The sequence below is a fragment of the Ursus arctos genome, unplaced genomic scaffold (genome assembly GCF_023065955.2).
Source record: "Ursus arctos isolate Adak ecotype North America unplaced genomic scaffold, UrsArc2.0 scaffold_4, whole genome shotgun sequence".
Taxonomy (NCBI): Eukaryota; Metazoa; Chordata; class Mammalia; order Carnivora; family Ursidae; genus Ursus; species Ursus arctos.
Genome location: NW_026623056.1, coordinates 44,242,576 through 44,261,101, shown reverse-complemented (window position 1 = coordinate 44,261,101; position 18,526 = coordinate 44,242,576).

Genomic DNA, 18,526 nt, shown 5'->3' with positions numbered 1-18,526 from the left:
ATTCCCCCTAGCAGCCTCTACCACCACTTTCGAGATTTCATGTATCTATGTTATTTCAGCACATTCTCCTCACATGTCACACATCATAGGATTTTCAGTGATTGCTTTCTCCATTGGTCACTTCCTGTCGCCTAATAGGATCTCAACAGTGATGTCTGCAAATCTCAGTACAGAACCGACTGCTTCTGGGAAGCCTTCCTGGAGATAGCTAACCTCATCCTTCTCGATTCTTGCTGCTTGCAATAATCACATGATGACTCTTGGTGAGCACCCTGGTATTTTTCTGATATGTACTTTAGGCATGTTTTGGGGTCTTTGAGTTAGAATTGAGCTGATAAATCCATGGCCTACTGATGTTCAAAAAAATGTATGAGCTCTAATTTTTGTCTCTACCTATTGGTAAAACAACCTCCTTTTATTTACCTGGAAGGTTGATTCAAAGCTGTCATATTTAATATAATAGTGCCTCATATTTTCATATTTATTTTAAGCATTTTCCCCCTGGCAATTTGAAAAATTGAGGGAATTTTTAAGGGAATACCATTGCTTAGGAGTTATGAATCCACATGTATTTTTCTTTTCCCTATGATGACTTAACACCTGTAATCTGATCACTAGTTGTCCATGGCTTACTGGTATTTAAGACGTTTGTTTCCCTGGGGGTTGTTATCCTTCACTGGCATCCTATGGTAGATGTGTTGGGGGCATAGAGGGGCCATATGTCCAAAGTGGACTTAAGTAGCTATTGGTTCTTTCCCTCCTGTATAAAAATAAAATCAGTGTCTAAAATAAAAGCTATTTGGCTTTCTATAATACAGATTGTTTTAAAAAAATCAAAGATTGTGTATGTGAGTAACCTACATAATCTTAGCTGTACTACAGACTCTGAGTGAACTAAATATTATTTGGTAAGAGTTCTGGCCTTAACCTGGATATTCCAAAAATATTTTAAACATCTAAATAATTGACACCATCATCATTTAAATATCCCCTGTGTCTCCAGCACTGTACAACATTCTCTGGGTAGAGATGTAAAATAAACAGAAGGTGGATCCGACGTTGGGAAATTTACAACTTAAGATGTACACGTATGAAATGAATAGCCAATAGATAAAAACCATTTATCTATTAGTTCCTGGTGGTATGGTTTAAAGTCAGGCTAAGTCTTTAATGATTACAGAATACAAATATATGCCTTCATAAAAGCACACATGCCTTCATCACATAAAACAAAGACACTCTAACAGGCCATGATAATTTTAAGGAAGGAGAGGTTCTATAACAGTAAATTTAAGTCAGTCAGTTTTCCGCAGTCTTAACACTGGAAAAATACCTATATTATGAGTGAGGCTGCATGGGCTCAAAATAGACCCTCAGCTCTCAAGCCTCACGAAAACTGGCACTTTGATATCATAGCAAGCCAAGGAATAATTTGAATAATTTTAAGAGACAAAAATCTAAGATGGTTTTGACCACTTACAGTTTTTTCCAATTATTTCTTATAAAAAATTTTAAAAACAGTAAAATTGAAAAAAATTTGAACACCCGTATCCAACCCATCTGTTAAAAATCCCACAAATAACACTTTTCCATATTTGCGTTATCATATATCTATTCATCTATCCGTCCCTCTATGCATTCATAAATCCACCTGTATTTTGAATGCATTTCAAAATAAGTTGCAGGCATCGTTATACTTCTCATCTAAGCACTACAGCTTACCATTGTTTCTTTAACTATTTTTAGGTTAAACGTACTGTTATGAAATGCACAAACCCTAACAGTACCATTCAGTAAATTTTGGCAAATGCATAATCTATATAACCTAAACTCCCATTTTTTAAAGATTCACTCTTAGTACTTGCATATAGAATATCAAGAGGTAGAATATTATCATCACTCTAGAATCTCATAAAGATGGAATTATATAATAGGAAAATTTTGTTTAAGGCTTCTTTCACTCAGTATATTTCTGAGATTCATCAACGTTGCACAAAAGCAGTGTTTCCTGTTCTTTTACCACTGAGTGGTACTCCATCATATGAATGTACCAGAGTCTGTACCCATGTGCCTACCAACGAGCATTTGTTTTCAGCATTGGCCTATTATCAGTACAGTTTCTCAGAACATTCCTTCACAAGGCTTTCTGTGGGTATATGTTTTGATTTCTCTTAGAGTAGAACTGATGACCTAGAATAGGTCTATTTTAGTTTTATAAGACTCTTTGAGGGTTTTTTCCAGAGTGCTAGAATATTTTATATTCTCCCCAACAGTGAATGAGAATTCCAGTGGCCCTACATCTTTACCAATATTTGGTATTATCCATACTTTTTTTTTTTTATTTTAGCCATTCAAATGTATATATAATTGTATCTCTTTGTGGTTTTAATTTGCACTGACTAGACTAGTGCAGGTCGAAACAGAAAATAGAAACCACATGGCGGGTTAAACAGCCAAAGTTCAATAAAGATAATTCTCCATCTATGATAAAAGAACAACTATAGCAGATATGAAAATGCCGGGTTGTACTCCAGGAATGAGAGAGAATAACCAAGGAAGGACAAACTCAGAATGAAACTCCCTCCTCAAGGGTGAGGTTCATACCTTGTTGGAGAAAGTATAGCTTAGCCCACCAGATAGCAAAAAATTCCCTGGTGTGTCCACACTAAAGCGGGTCTGCAAAATTGGCCAGCACAAAACAGTGCCCTAGAGTCCAGGTGGGGAACAGGCAATCAGCTTCCAGTACAGGGGCAGGCAGATGGGGGTGGCAATCCTCCAGGCCCGCACCTGTTGGGCCTGCAAAGAAAGCAGCAGCAGGGTGGGATCCTCTGTGTCTCAGTGGGGATCAGAATACTTAGGCCAGCAAGAGGTTTCGGGGGTACTGGTTTCCTTGCTGAGGGTTGTGGGGAGTCTCCTGACCAAGACTGCAAGTTCTCATTGGATGTGGTGCTCTGGGCCTGTGGCTGGAACAGAGGCACACTGGATGTCCTTCCAGCCATGCCACCCAGGGAGCCCTTCCTTCCTGCGATGCTCCTCCAGTGCCCTCTATGGAGAAAGTTTAACATTCTGCTCACTTGCAGGAGAAATGTTTAAAGGAACCCTATTATTTTCACAGAGCATATATTGAAGGGGGAAGTTGGAGCTGAGTGGCAATAAATTGTTAACCGGCACAGTGACCATTGATACTGTACACTTTTTCATGTGATTTTGTATATCATCCTTTGTGAAGTGTCTGTTTAAACCTACTTTTTTTTTTTTTTTTTTTTTAAGAATCCCTCTCTTAGCACATTGATCTTGCTTCAGCTTTATCTGGACGCATGAATAGCCACAACAGAGAAGCACACCACATGCTTTCTTCTGCATTCTGTTACAAGGTTTTGATTTTTACAAAGAATTGCTTCAATAGACTCTGATATCTAATCTCTATCAGAAAACATCGCTTACTTTAAAAACATTGTTGGAGAAGGTTCTTAATATCATGGATAAAAAATAGTACAGATAAATGTTAAAAAACAGCATAGCATGGGGTAGGAGAACTGACTTTGAAACCAGATCACATAGGCTGAAATACAGATTCTCCACTGACTAGCTGTGGGACTTTGGGTAATTTGCTTAGGAGCACTGTGCCTCAGTTTCCTCACCTGTAAAATAGCGATAATAGGTTGTTATAAGGAATACCTGTTGTTAATATTTATAAGAGTGCTTCAAATAGTTCCTAGCACATAGTAAGTCCCAATGGTGTTTAAATACATATTTATGTATACTTCATATTTACAACTTATTTTATTAATTATGCTATTAATAATATATTGGTATATAATAATGTTAGTGTAAAAGTACATATACTTATTTTTTAAAGTACATATAATATACTTATATTAATACATTATATTTATAGGTAAAATCTTAAGATTTTATTTACTTATTTAAGAGAGAGAAAAAACACATGCATGGGGAGAGAGGTGGGGAGTAGGGGGATGGAAAGAGAAAGAATCTGAAGCAGACTCCATGCTGAGAGAAGAGCCCTGTGCACGACTGGATCTCACGACCCTGAGATCACGACCTGAGCAGAAACCAAGAACTGGATGCTTAACCCACTGAGCCACCCAGGGGCTCCTATTAAATTTTAAATGTAGGTGAGCTAGTGATAACACTAGCTAATAGTTATTGGGTACTGTCCATGTACCAGGCACTGTGCTAAAAGCTTTGCATGTATTATCTCATTGAAGTATCGAAAAACAAATCCTTTCAATACAGATATGATGAGGAAATGGAGTCACAGATAAGTTAAATGGGGTTTCCGTCAAAATAGTGGATTCCATTTTAGCATGAAGTCCACTCCACACCTCATTTCACCTTCACCCCAGCCAAACCCAGCCAAGCAAACGACAATGCTCTCTGTAAAGCATAACCGTATAAAAGAAAGGAAATTTTCCATAAGTAAGAAACAAAGAAATAGATCAAAGTTACAGAAGTGAATGGAGCTGATGCTGAAAAGAACACGGGGTTTCTGAAGCTGAGACACCCTTGTAGGACTGGATGTTAATGCCTTTTGCTAAGTCAGTGTATTGGAATCTCAGACCTGTACGCAGGTACAGGGGGTAAGCTCTCTGCATAAACCCAGGAACTACTGTGCTCTGACCATCCAGGAAATAGGAATGAGGCGTCTCCACTCATTGGCTAGAGAAAATGGCAAAGAAGCTAAGCTGTTCACCAGGAGCCATGGTGTGAAGGAAGAGTACTGTATAAGAAATCAAGCCCCAAACCCCACACCATCTATTGATTTTGGATCTGAAATTACACTACTCAGATGGAGACCCCATAATATAAAATTGGTACCATGCATATTTCCCAGAAGGTGAAAAAAAAACAACTCCACAGAAATGTCCCTACAACCCAGAGCAGGTTGGACCACAGTGGAAGAGTGCATGTTAAACCTATAATCATAGGGAAAGTTACAAACCACACAGAAAACAAATCACTGTGACAGCCAACAGAAACAACCACCGGGAGAACCCAAACTTTAAGAAATGCAATAATGGAATTAAATTAAAGAGATATTTAAGCAAGCATGTTAAGGATGTTCTCTTAATCTTGACCAGTACATCATTTTCTGCAGTCACAGAACTTTGTCCAAGAATATAATCTTACTCTCTTTACAGCCCCAACTGACATGACAACTGACTTATGTAAACTCATATTTTTAAGAATTTGTATTTCATTTATTTTTCTAGGTGGACTTAAATTACAGATTGGACAAGACTGTCAGAGAACCAAGTGCTAGATATCTTATGCCTTAAATGATTGCTTTTACAGGAATGAAATTTTGAATTTTTTTTAATCTACTTTGTCTCAAGAAACAGAAGAAAATAATCTTACAAAATAGATTTCTCCATTTAGCCCAGGGCTCAGTTAATAAACATGAGATTTACCTGTCTACGAAGATTACTCATTGTGTGGGCATGTGTGCATGTGTGTGTATATACATGTTAAAATTTCTTCCAGATTTAAATATCTTGTGTTTCTTCAAATCAAATTGTCTTATTTGTTTGCTTTTCTTTTTTCCAGATACTGGTGATCTTTGATCATTTTTTCCCTTTTGAGTTAGTTACTTGAAAACTCAAGGCCAAATTGGGATGCCCTTTTAGTAATGTTGTATAGGCTTTATGGCATGGTTTCCATAGACCACCAGCTTCACAGTATTTTCTTTTTTTTTTTTTAAAGATTTTATTTATTTATTCGACAGAGATAGAGACAGCCAGCAAGAGAGGGAACACAAGCAGGGGGAGTGGGAGAGGAAGAAGCAGGCTCATAGCAGAGGAGCCTGATGTGGGGCTCGATCCCAGAACGCTGGGATCACGCCCTGAGCCGAAGGCAGATGCTTAACCGCTGTGCCACCCAGGCACCCCCACAGTATTTTCTTATCCTTATTTTTCTTTCATTCCCAATTTCTTTCTTAATTTGTATTTGCCTATTGTATAATATTCCTATAACTTATATAAAATCCCTTTAGGAAAAAAAATCAAGGGGTGCGTGTGGGTATGTGTGCATAGTATTGAACTTCACCTAATGGTGTTTTCCTTGATCACATTTTTTCCTTAAAATATATATTACAGCTACCTAAAATAGTGCCTCTTTGTCCAGTGAATGAACACTTCCTTTTTACCACATCTGAGGTTAAATTTCAAAGGTCAAAAGATTTATGGCTCTCAAAGATCACCTGAACCATCCTTTATCTCTAGAGGATTATACCTGAATTATTACAGATCTAGGGCCGTTGACTTTATTAAAGTTTATGTTTTGATAGATGAAAAATACTTTGTACTTACTCTTACAAATGGACACTCACCCAGGGTTAGTAATGTCAAAGAAAAATTGCAGCTGATGGAGTTAAACGGGTAAGGAAGACTTACTCGACTCTATTTGCAATAGAGGCCAGGCCTATTGCAAAAAGAGAAAGGGAACACAATTCCTCTAAAACAAAAGGCAGGAAGGTTTTTTTGTTTTGTTTTTTTGTTTTTTTTTTTACAGAGATAGAGACAGCCAGCGAGAGAGGGAACACAAGCAGGGGGAGTGGGAGAGGAAGAAGCAGGCTCATAGCAGAGGAGCCTGATGTGGGGCTCGATCCCATAACGCCAGGATCACGCCCTGAGCCGAAGGCAGACACTTAACCGCTGTGCCACCCAGGCGCCCCGCAGGAAGGTTTTTAAGTGCAGGAATGATCCAGTCGAAAAGTACTTGAGAATGTTAGGAGGGAGGTTGATCAATATGATTAAACCATCTGTGGTTGCTAATTGGCACTTACTGAAGTTAGGCTCCTACCCTCCCACAGAGACTGGGAGATATGGCTGCTACCTTTCCTAGTGATAACATTTCCAGGGATGGCTCCCAGGTCCTTGAGAGAGATATTCCTGGGTTGTAAAACTGGCAAGAGATTGGGAGGAGATTTATATCTCAAAGGAACAGTGAAATAATTTATAATTACAAGTTTTATTAAGTAAATGATCTAAGAAAAGGGAAATCAGGAGCCTACAGTTGAGAAGAAACTTGTCTAAAGTTTAGTCAATCTAAGGAGAATGCTAAGCCACCTTGGTTAGTCTCCACTCCATAAGTAGACAAAACTATATATTTAGATCAATAGAGGTAGCTTGCTTTTTTTAATTTAATTTATTTAATAAATCTGTTTTATTTTTAAATTAAACTGTACACCCAATGTGGGACTCAAACTCATGACCCCGAGATCAAGAGTCACATGCTCTACCAACTGAGCCAAACAGGTGCCCCAGCTTCATCTTTTTAAAGGTACATTATAATATATTTAAAGCATTTATTTTAATGATAGTGCAGTAATTTTATACATGTGGCACTACCCTGCCTTTCTCTGTATCTGTCCTGTTCTTTTCCCTATTCTTCTCCTCCTGCCACTGCTGAGATTTCATGGGACCATCCTCAAGCATCGCCACTCACATTTAGTCTCAGGTGGCCACTGAGTTTTGGAGCTTCGTTGCTAAAGCTACCTAAATCGACAATTGCATACCCAAGACACTAAGCATATACTTTATGGGCTTGTTTTAAGAAATGAGTGAGATAATGTATGTGAAAGCACACTGCACAGTGCCTGTAAAATAGTGAGCTGTTAAGAGATGCTTTTTTCAGTGATTCAATTTCTTAAGCATTTATTTCACCTCTTCTTACTAGTCCTGCCACTCTGCTCTTTCTTCCTTGTTCCAAGCTTCAGCTTCCTTGTCTCTCAGTCTGCTTTGTGAAGGTGTACCAGGCCTGCTGACAACAGCGTACCCATCTCTGGGCCCATGGTCCCTCCAGTAATAAATTCTTCGCTCTCCACATCTGCCCCTTGTCCCACCCCAACACGTGCACACCCCAGTTCTGGTTCCTTCTTACGCTACTTAGCACTGAGGGAAGCAAGACAGACCAGCCCCATTCTATAATAGCAGAATCATCCCTGGCATCTGTAGACTGAGAAATGTACAACCAGAGTCCTGGCACATCTTCCACCCGAACACTTACAGAAATGAGAAACACTCACCTTCCTGCTTTATGTTCTGGATATTATGATTCTGACAAAGTGAAGAGAAGGACGTTCAATGGAAGGGTAGGAAAAAGGAAGAAAAAGAATGACAAGGTCAGAAAAGTAACAAAGAAAACCAGAAATAGAATGAGCATTAGTTTAAAAGGTAGACATTAAATTCAAGTAGCAGAAAGCTTTTGGTTTTTGTTTGTTTTTTTTTTTTTTTTTTTCAAGAACTGGAGGATTGGAAAGGTGCAGCCTAAAAGAAGAACAGAGAAGACAGGACTGCGTGCCAGTTTCCTTCTGGGAAAGGACTGGAGAACAGATTCCTGGTGGAAAAAGACCAGGAAGCTCCTCACAATGAGAAGTCAATCCCTTCCTTTTCATTTTCTTCAGGCCCCTGCTCCTACACACACCCTAATAGCAAAATAACTCAATCCTTGGTGTATTGATTAGAGTGAAGCCACTGAGAATATTTTTATCTTGTCTAATTTCCTTCTGACTGGCTTCTTTTCTTGTGCTATTCTCTGCAACTCACCTCCCATTTCAGATGGATATCTGACCCAATTATTTTGGAGTCTATTTCTGCAACCTTCTTCACTCTTCATTCTTTTTCCTTTTCTTCAGTTTTTTTGTCTCCATAATTAGCATCCTGCATGGGCCCAGTATGTGTTCAGCAGAGTAAAAGATGTTGGTAAGGTTATTATAAATATTTGAGAAATGATAACTATTATCTTGAATAATGTGTCCCATGAAAGATTTAATATATGAAAAAGAAGAATGACGGAATAAAAGGAATAAATGCTAAGTACCAGGGAACATTGTCACATATCTTTTGCTCACTCTGCCATGACAATAACTCCAAGAACACTTTATAATGAAGGAGAGACTGAATAATGACCCAAATAAAATTTTAATTTTCTTTCACTTTAAATCTATTGAGTAGATATTATGCCTAGTCCTTAAAAAGGGTAAAATAGTGCTTTCCATTATTCACAAAAGATACATTTGTGTGGATACTATTGTGCAATTATTCCATAGATCTCATCTGTGACACTCAAGGAGTTTCAAATATAGTCAATATAAAATGGAACTCTGAATGTTGACGAAGTCACAATACAATAAGCAGGGATGGTTCAGGAAAAATATTCATTACTGAGAGACATTAAAAATGTGTTTATGGAAGAATTGATTACAGAGTCAAAACTGGCATTTTTCAGTAGAATTGGTGCATTTCTTCCATTAAACTTGTAATGAGTTGAATCCAAAGCATATTTAATTCATGGATCACTGCTGCAATATTGTGTCAACATGTACTTAGGGAGTATTCAATGTATGGATCACTGCAGTGATAGACTGTAATGGTCCCTCGTCTATCAAGTTAATGCATATTATCTTAGAACACTAATACAGGGGTTATTGATAAGACACTCCACAACCCATACTTTATAAGAAATTGCTGACAGACCCTTAACATTATCAGTACTAGAGTTAACAATAACAACAAGCAACAAACTGTTGCTAAGACATTTTAGGAAAAATACTTAAAAAACATAAGCTTTCTTGGATTTCACTCTATGCTTAGATGACCATTTTATTTTAACATTGGTTTTTTCTTAAACTCTGTCTTGTTGTAAGATATATACAGCTGTGCTGCTTTTTCTAGCCATTTATGTGGGTAATTTTCTTTGACTTTTTCAATAGGAAAAAAGCCACTGAGTTGAGGCTGAATAACGAGGAAGTGAAAGATCGAATAAATTAGACAACTCCTAGATGACTCTAGGTAGTAAACTGAGATGGATGGCCATTTCCCTTTCCTGGACAACGGCAGGATATATTAATATACATTTAGTCAAGAGTTTCAGCTGGTATATTATAATTATTAACAGACACTATTGAGATAAGAAAATTAAAGATGCCACCTAATAATTCATGTGGAGTTTTTTCATTCTCCAAAGAATTAGGTTCAGATCATTCTCAATTGATAGTTATTTCAAGAAAAAAAATTACATTCTTTTAAATGCCAACCAATAACAGTCATAAAGAAAGATAGGTATAAGACAATGAACAAAATTCATTTGTTTTCACTTCCTCTACATCCACTTGTGTTCATAAGACCAAATCTAATGAATTAAAAAAAATACTATAGTAGAACCACAAAATAGAATACTACTCAGCAACAAAAAAGGAACAAAGGACTAATTCATAAAATAACAGGGATGGATCTAAAAATCATTTGTTAAATGAAAGAAGTCAGACACAAAAGGCCATATATTGCATAATTCTCTTTATATGACATTCGGAAAAAGGCAAGACTATAAGGATGGAAAATGAGTTTGTGGTTGTTAGAGATTAGAAATGGGAAGAGGGGTGGGGTCAAAGGAGAAGCATGAGAAAAATTTTTGAGCAATGGAACAATTTTCTACATTATTATGGTGGTAAAAACGTAACCCCATGCATTTGCCAAAAACCAGAACTGTTCGAAAAGAGTGATAAATAAAATGGGCAAACAACATTTAACCAAGTGATCAAAAAAAACATCACCAGTGGTAAGACATATCTTATCCCATGTACCCCTGATACAATATACTGAGAAGTGGTATTCTTACTAAAAATCCATGACTTCAGTCTAGCTACAAGAAAACATCAGATAAATCCAAATCACAGGACATTCTACAAAATACTGACCAGTACTCTTAAAAATATCAGTTTAAAAGAAAGACAAGAACAATCAAAGGAACTGTCACACCTCAGAGTAGCCTAAAGAGACATGACAACTAAATGCAATGTTGAATCTTAGATTAGACGCTGCAACAAAATAAGGACATTAGTTAGTGAAAGCCACATGAAGTCTGTAGATCAATAGTTAGTACTGTACCGGTGTTAATTTCCTAGTTTTGGTCATTTTACCATGGCTATGTAAAATGTTAACATTATGGAAGAAAGGAAACTATAAAGAATATACAGAAATTCTGTATACCATCTCTGCAACTCTTCTAAAAGTCTAAAATTATTCAAAGATAAATGCTTTAAAACATATAATGAAAGTGCATGCCATATTGTAGGGGCTGTGTTCCTCAAGTGCCATGAGGCTAGGAGAAAATCAACAGTCACAGAAACATGACTTAATTTCATAAAATAATTTTTTAAAAAATCTAATGTAATTTGGATCAAATACTGTCAAACTCCATCTCTTCTCATAAGATTTTAGAAATAGAACCCCTCTTCTGCTTTATATTCTTAAAACAACCAGAGAAATAAACTGTAGTAGTTATTTATTGCTATTGCTATAATCTTGACATTATCAGATTATTGGCTATTTGATATATATAAATCATAACACACAATTGACCACCCTCAAATCACTACACTCAAAGTCTATACCATACTCCATTTCTGAAGAGAATCATGGATTCATAGGATGCTTGAAATAAGGGAAACCTGAGAGAGATTACTTAACTTCACATTTGCTACTATTTGACTTCATACATTCTGTTTGACAGCTGCCTAGGACACAAGCAAGTCCTGTGGATGTTACTCAAATCCCTAACACCCCAGCCTCATGCCCTCTTCGACCACTACAATCAGATTTTCACATAAGTTCCTTTTGTTCTGTCTATTGGGACACTTTGGAAAATTTTGTTCAAATAAAGAATGGTAAGGCTGAAAAAAAATTTAAATTACTGCTGCATGCAAAGGTTTTTGTTAAAACAAAAAATGTATATATGAGGAAAAGAAATGACACAACTTGCCCACGGTCATACAGTGTTTTAATGGTAAAGTCTAGAATCCAGATCTCTTGTGGTCCAATGCACTATTTTTTTTTTCACAGCTTATATCCTAACTTACCTTACACCAAACTCCCTCCACAATGTAGTATGAAAAGTTTTTGGAGAGATCTCCTTGAACTGAAGAATGTTCTAGAATCAATTTAGTAAAGGAATGGTCAAGTGTGATACCAATAGACAGTGTAATTGTGATTATTTTCACCTTACTGCAGTAGTAATCAATGTTTGCTTTTGGCAGGGGGGTGCAGTTTTTCTTTACACTTCAAGGTCCTTTTGGCTGGTATAAAATTAAATTGACATGAGACATATTAATAGGAAATAATCAAATTTAATTACAGACATATGGTAACTCCATAAGATTATGAGCCCCACAGACAGGCAATTGAGGCTTACATAACATCCTGAGCTAAAGAAAGGACCATAGGTTTGGGGATACAAAGGGGAAGAAGGCCATTCATAGGAAGGTGAGAAGAAGAAAAATAAAGCTTGACCTGTTATGCAAATAAAAAGGAATCTCTGGTAATAGCTCTCTTCCTGGTACAGGCCCTTCTTTTCAATGTAAATTTAGGCATTTGTGGGGGAGGTAAGGAGCTTTTCCTGAATCTGCTGGGTTTTGATTGCTTTAGCTCAAGGTAACCTTCATGCTAAAGTGGTGTATTTTGGAGAGATTTGTTCTGAAATCCTTTACTTTAAACATTTAAAACACACACACAGATCTATGCAGCTATACATTGCTTACCCTTTATATGTGAGCACTCAGTATCTTCCTAATAAATGGAAAGTCGTATCTGAGAAATTTTTTGTTCCTCTGCAATCCTAGTTCATGAAATCTTAACTTCCCCAAACCTCCTTTGCTCATATATGAAACCAACCGATATTTTAATGGCAACAACTAATCTTGGAATTTCCATGTTTACTGAAGGCTACTATTAATAGTGTAAAAGAGAAGGTAGCACCCATAGCCAGGTCTCAGCACAGAAGTGTTAGCTGGGCTTCAGTGTTACCAAGAGTTGGACTAGCACTCATGGCTAGATCATGTTGTTCTCTTGTTGAACATAAACAGTTTCACAGAATATCAATTTGAGATAAGGCCATTCTGTATTAGCCACTAATCCAGACAAAAACAAGACCACTGAATAATCATGTCTGATCACAAACAATATCACACACATTTCTAACCATAAAAATGACCAAACATCTGCCTATCCTGGCCAATATGAAAGAATGCTGCTTATTCGCCAAACATAATATTAGCTTTTCTGCATTCTTTTTGTTTTCTAGATAAGAATAGTTAAGAAACATGGGGCGTCTGGGTGGCTCAGTCGTTAGGCGTCTGCCATCGGCTCAGGGTGTGATCCCGGGGTCCTGGGATCGAGCCCCACATCGGGCTCCTCCACTGGGAGCCTGCTTCTTCCTCTCCCACTCCCCCTGCCTGTGTTTCCTCTCTCGCTGGCTGTCTCCCTCTCTGTCAAATAAATAAATAAAATCTTTAAAAAAAAAGAAAAGAAAAGAAACAATGGTTAAGAAACATAGAGTTACCATTGTTTTCTAATGGCATCCAATCCACATCAAAGCCCTGATTCCTTGAATCTCTCCCCAAATCACCTAATAGAAGCCAAAGTTCTACAGGGAGTCCTCTCTAAAACCCTCTTACTGAGATACTCCATGCATCTCCATGGTACATGTCGTCCCTACTACAACAAGTCAATAAACCCAACTTTGTTCAACTACAAGTGTGTTCCTGATGGTCTTTGGCTGACAGGCATTGACAAGAACATAAAAGGAAGCATTTATCACACAGTTGCTGGGCCATCTTGAGTGTCAGCCTTTCTTTTCCCAACATCTTCCCCATCTCCACATGAGAAAAAAACAAACAAAATAACCACAAAAACCACAACAGAGCTCACAAGAAGAAATGGTGCCTCAAGAGTCAGGGTCTACAGATTCTACATCATCTCACAAGCAAGCACTGGCCTCAGTTCTCCTTTTCTAGAGGCTGGATGCTGGCCCCACTGTGCAAGGCTAGGTGGACGGAGGTTAAGATACTTGACTGAGATGCTACTAAAGAGTTATTTTTTACTCAAATGTTTAGTATGACCGTTTTAACGAGGTCCATTCTGAGGAGAAAAGCTCATATAGTTTAAACATGAGTTATTTACTTAGTTATTTTTTGCTTTTGGCAAATTATAGTCAATACTGATGGAGGGTGGGGCACCTGGGTGGCTCAGCTGGTTAAGCATCTGACTTCGGCTCAGGTCATGATCCCAGAGTCCCGGGATCGAGTTCCACATCAGACTCCCTGCTCAGTGGGGAGTCTGCTTCTCCCTCTACCCTCACCCCACTTGTGCTCTCTCTCGCTCTCAAATAAATAAATAAATAAATAAATAAATAAATAAATAAAATCTTTAAAAAATATTGTTGGAGTGTTGTGGAGAAAGTAGATCAAAATACCAAAGTAAGATTTCCTCATATCTGGACAAGAGCTACAATAGCAAGTCCTTGTGATGGGATAAAAACAGCCCTATGGAAAAATAACTCAGAACAGCAAGCAAATTACTGTATTATAATATACAGTATTTAGGAATATTTTAGGAGAACACGTTGGGTTCATAAAAATAGACTTGTTTAAAATGGGCAGACTACTTCATTGTCTATGCAATCCCAGACTTGGCTTGAAATCCCAGTTTACTGATAGGCTGTTATTGCTTGTTGTGACCTTGAGAAATTTACTTAAATCTGTCTAAGTTCAGGTTTTTCATCCTTAAATATAAGCTCCTTTAGGGCTGATTTTGTCTCTTTTGTTCACTGGTATTTTCCTGGTGCCTAGAGCAGTTCCTGGCTCATATTAGACAGTCAAAATAGAAGGCAGGATTTATAAAATGGTAACATAGTATCTGGTAAATAGTAGATGTTTAATATATGTTTGTTGTTAATTGTGATGATGGTGGTGATAACAGTCTCATGATTTCAGGCATAATTTTAAAACAAAATATTAAATCATTGCCATCAATTTCATTGATACAGCAAGTCACTCAAATAAGGATAGTTTGAATGAATCTGTGTTGGTGGCTGCCAGGTAAAGAGTAGTGCCTTTTAATTAAGATACAGACAAAAAAAGCCATCTCCATTTGGACATGGAAGGTTACATGAAAAAAACTATAAATGTTTTATTCTCATGTACACATTTCAAAAATATTATCAAAATAATTTTTTACCATTCTAAGATTTATACAAACTAAGAAGGAGAAAAGGGAGGATTTAGAGAAATGTAACAAAATATACAGGAATTTAAAACCTTCTCTTACTGGGACACCTGGGTGGCTCAGTCGGTTAAGCGTCTGCCTTCAGCTCAGGTCATGATCCCAGGGTCCTGGGATCAAGTCTTGTATCAGCTCCTGCTTCTCTCTCTGCCTGCTGCTCTCCCTGCTTGTGCTCGTCTCTCTCTCTCTCACTCTCTCTCTGACAAATAAATAAATAAAATCTTTAAAATAAATGAATAAAACCTTTTCTTACTAAATTATTATTGATCACTATCTAGCTGTTCTCTTTTAGACTCAGGAAAATAGCTAATGTTCTTCCAAATTTTTAGTAGCCATTTGATTTTGGGTGGCTTGCAATCTCTGCCAGCTCAAATTTTATTCTAAGCAGTTTGGGGTTTTTCAGTTTTAAAGATGGGAATGAGAACTGAACTGTGTAGGGGAGCAGATTATGCCACCCCAAAATATGCAACTTTAGCACTTTGGCATAAAAATTATTTTGAGCTGAAGGCAACTGAGAAGAAGTAGATATGAGAAAAGCTCTCTGCCCTCCATCTATGGAAAAGCAGAACATAAATTTACAAAGGTGTTCCCCCCTCTCTACCCAGAAGGACAAAAGTTAATCACCAGAGACAACTTTCAACTATTAGTCCATAGTTGAGTCTATATAACAAACTTTACGAACTAGCTCTTGTCTTTCATTAGTTTCTTCATATGTACAACTTCTTGCCCCTAGAAACTCAAAGTCCTTTTCCTTTTGTCTCATTACTACTCTAAAAATGTATTGTTCCTCTGTTAAAACGTTATATAAGCACAAGTTCTAACCACCGCTTTGGATAGGCCCACGTGTAATCACAGTGCACATGCTAATAAACTTCAGTTTGTTTTTCTCTTATTAATCTGTCTTGTATCAGTCTAATTTACAGGCACCTTGCTGGAGAACTTAGGCAGTAGGAAAATAATTTTTCCTCCCTATCACTGCTTTAGGAATGAAAAGCCTCCAAACTGTTGGCGTGTTCACCCCAAGCCAAGGAGGTATCTATTTGCTTGGCGCTTGTCCTGGCTTCCAATGTACCCACACCATCACTTGAGGGGGGACCTCTTCTCTTGGTACACTGTCCTGGTAGGTCTTTGAAACCCCCAAATAATCTGCTCGGGCCTAGGTTTCTTCTTCCTGTAACTAGGAAATAATAAGCTACTGTTGGACCTCACTGTTTTCAAACCTAGGAGGGACAAACAACAAAGGGTAAGCCCCCAAAGGAACTTGCTGGCTAAACAAACATCTAACCTTGCCTGAGGTTATCACTACTTCAATGACGGTCTGACATCTGGTCTCCCAGAACAGACTAAACTGTCCCGTTTTGATAACTTAGCCTTTTCCAACAATCTCTATTTAGAGTTGGTAACATTTATTCACTGACTAGCAGCTAATACAGAGGAATATTGGCAAATTCAATCTGTTAAGAAAGCTGTGCTATGCTACTGCCCTCTCCCTGTAACTCTTATTCCAGAATGTTACGCATCCTTTCTATTGAGCACTCTGAAGTATACAGTGTTCTATAAAGTAGAGCAACCTTTTTCTGAGTCTCTGGTTCATGTAAGTGGTTTATTATTATGTATTAGGCATGAGGTAAGGTCGTAAAAAATACGCCACCATCAAAACATTTTTTCTTCTTTTCCATGTATATTTGCATTTTTAAGAGTGAGAAATTCCTTTTTACATATGTCCTTTAACTATTTGTTTATTTGTTTTGGTCCCCAAAATTTAGGAAAGGTGGGAGAAATTAAATAAAAGAAATATTTCAACATAAATGAGTATAAGATCTGCAAAGGTAGCAGGAAGCCATAGTAAGTTGTTTAGAAATTCATTAATTCACTCTTTGAATGTTTAATCACATGAAAATTAGTGTTTGCCTCCGGAACAACTAGGTGGTGATAGATTTATTAAACGTCTTTTATACTGACAAATCCTGACTTGTCAAATGTTGCTTTGTTTATGTGTGTAAATATATGCAAAGTAATTCAAACTTTACTTTGAAAGTCTTCAACTTTATTTATCACTAAAATTGCCTGTCAGCCTCAGGAGAGACAATGAGGTAATTTGTTAATGGTTAGAAGTGGAGCCCAGGGAGACGTGATTAAACCTGGCTAAAGACAGTGGGGATTTCCTACCTGTAGACCCACAGGTTAATGTTCATCTTTCACGATCTTCTAAATTATATCTTGCCTCCTAATCAGCTGAGTTTAAAATACTCTGTCTCTTAATATTGACAAGGGCCAATTTATTAATTCTCCCGCTTCAAATTTACAAGACTAAACATATCTGAGTAGATATGGAGGACATGTGCTATTAAATCAATTATGTTATTTAACAGAATCTCAAAACAGTTGTCCTTGGTTAACTTAGGGAGGCTGTGCTATAAACAAGCCTTGAAGGTTCGATAAACAATATGTCTCACATTTAGTAATAACATCTAACATTCATTAAGTACTTATCTTGTGCTAAACATTCTACATGTATTCATTCATTTAATGCGCACAGCAGCCTTATAGGACAGGTACTATTATTATGCCCATTTTACAGATAAGGAAACTGAGGCATAGAAATCTTGGATAGCTTGTCAGAGGTCACACAACTAATCAAGTGGCAGAGCTATACCCATATTTAAACCCAGGCAGAACAGTTCCACAGTTTGCACAAGTGCTGGACTGCCTTTCTTACTGCAACAAGTATTTTCCCAGTTTATACAGATGATGACATATCTAACAAAGCACAGACACTAGAAAAGCAGACACTGATTCTTAGAAGCCAGTGCATTCCAGCAGTATGACTACTTTTATGTTGCAGCTTCTTGAGATTACTTTGGTCTTCAAAATGAAGCTGTTATCTGCAAAAGTCTAGAAAATGTAGGCTTGGCACAATTCATCACACTCAGTAAAACTTTTCTTCACCTCTCAAGAATAACCAGAGACCAAATTCCCCAGGAACAGCCCATGGGCTCTGATTATTGCTAGAGAATGAGTGAAGATCTCCTGGACTGGGAGTTGGGAAGAGAACATAGAAGAATGAGCCACTACAGATAGCTAGTGGGACTATAAAAAGAGATTCAGGGTCAAGATGGATTCATCACCAGGGCCGGGGTCTACATGGAAACTGAGGCAATGCCTGCACACCATGGGGCACCTTTGAGGTGAGAACTGTGCATCACCCATTCTCAGGCACCTAGCCAACAAATGTGGAGTGAGGGCCTTTTGTCCACAGCTGCTTGCAAAAGCCTTGAATCACTCAGCAGTTAGACACCTCACTTGAACTATTAAAGTTACAGTAACCTACATGGGGGATAGAGCAGTGACGAAACCCATTCCAGACAATAAGTACAGAACTAGAATGGGACACTCTCACTTTCAATATACATGATCATTCTTAGAAAACAAACCTTTTCTAGTGAAAA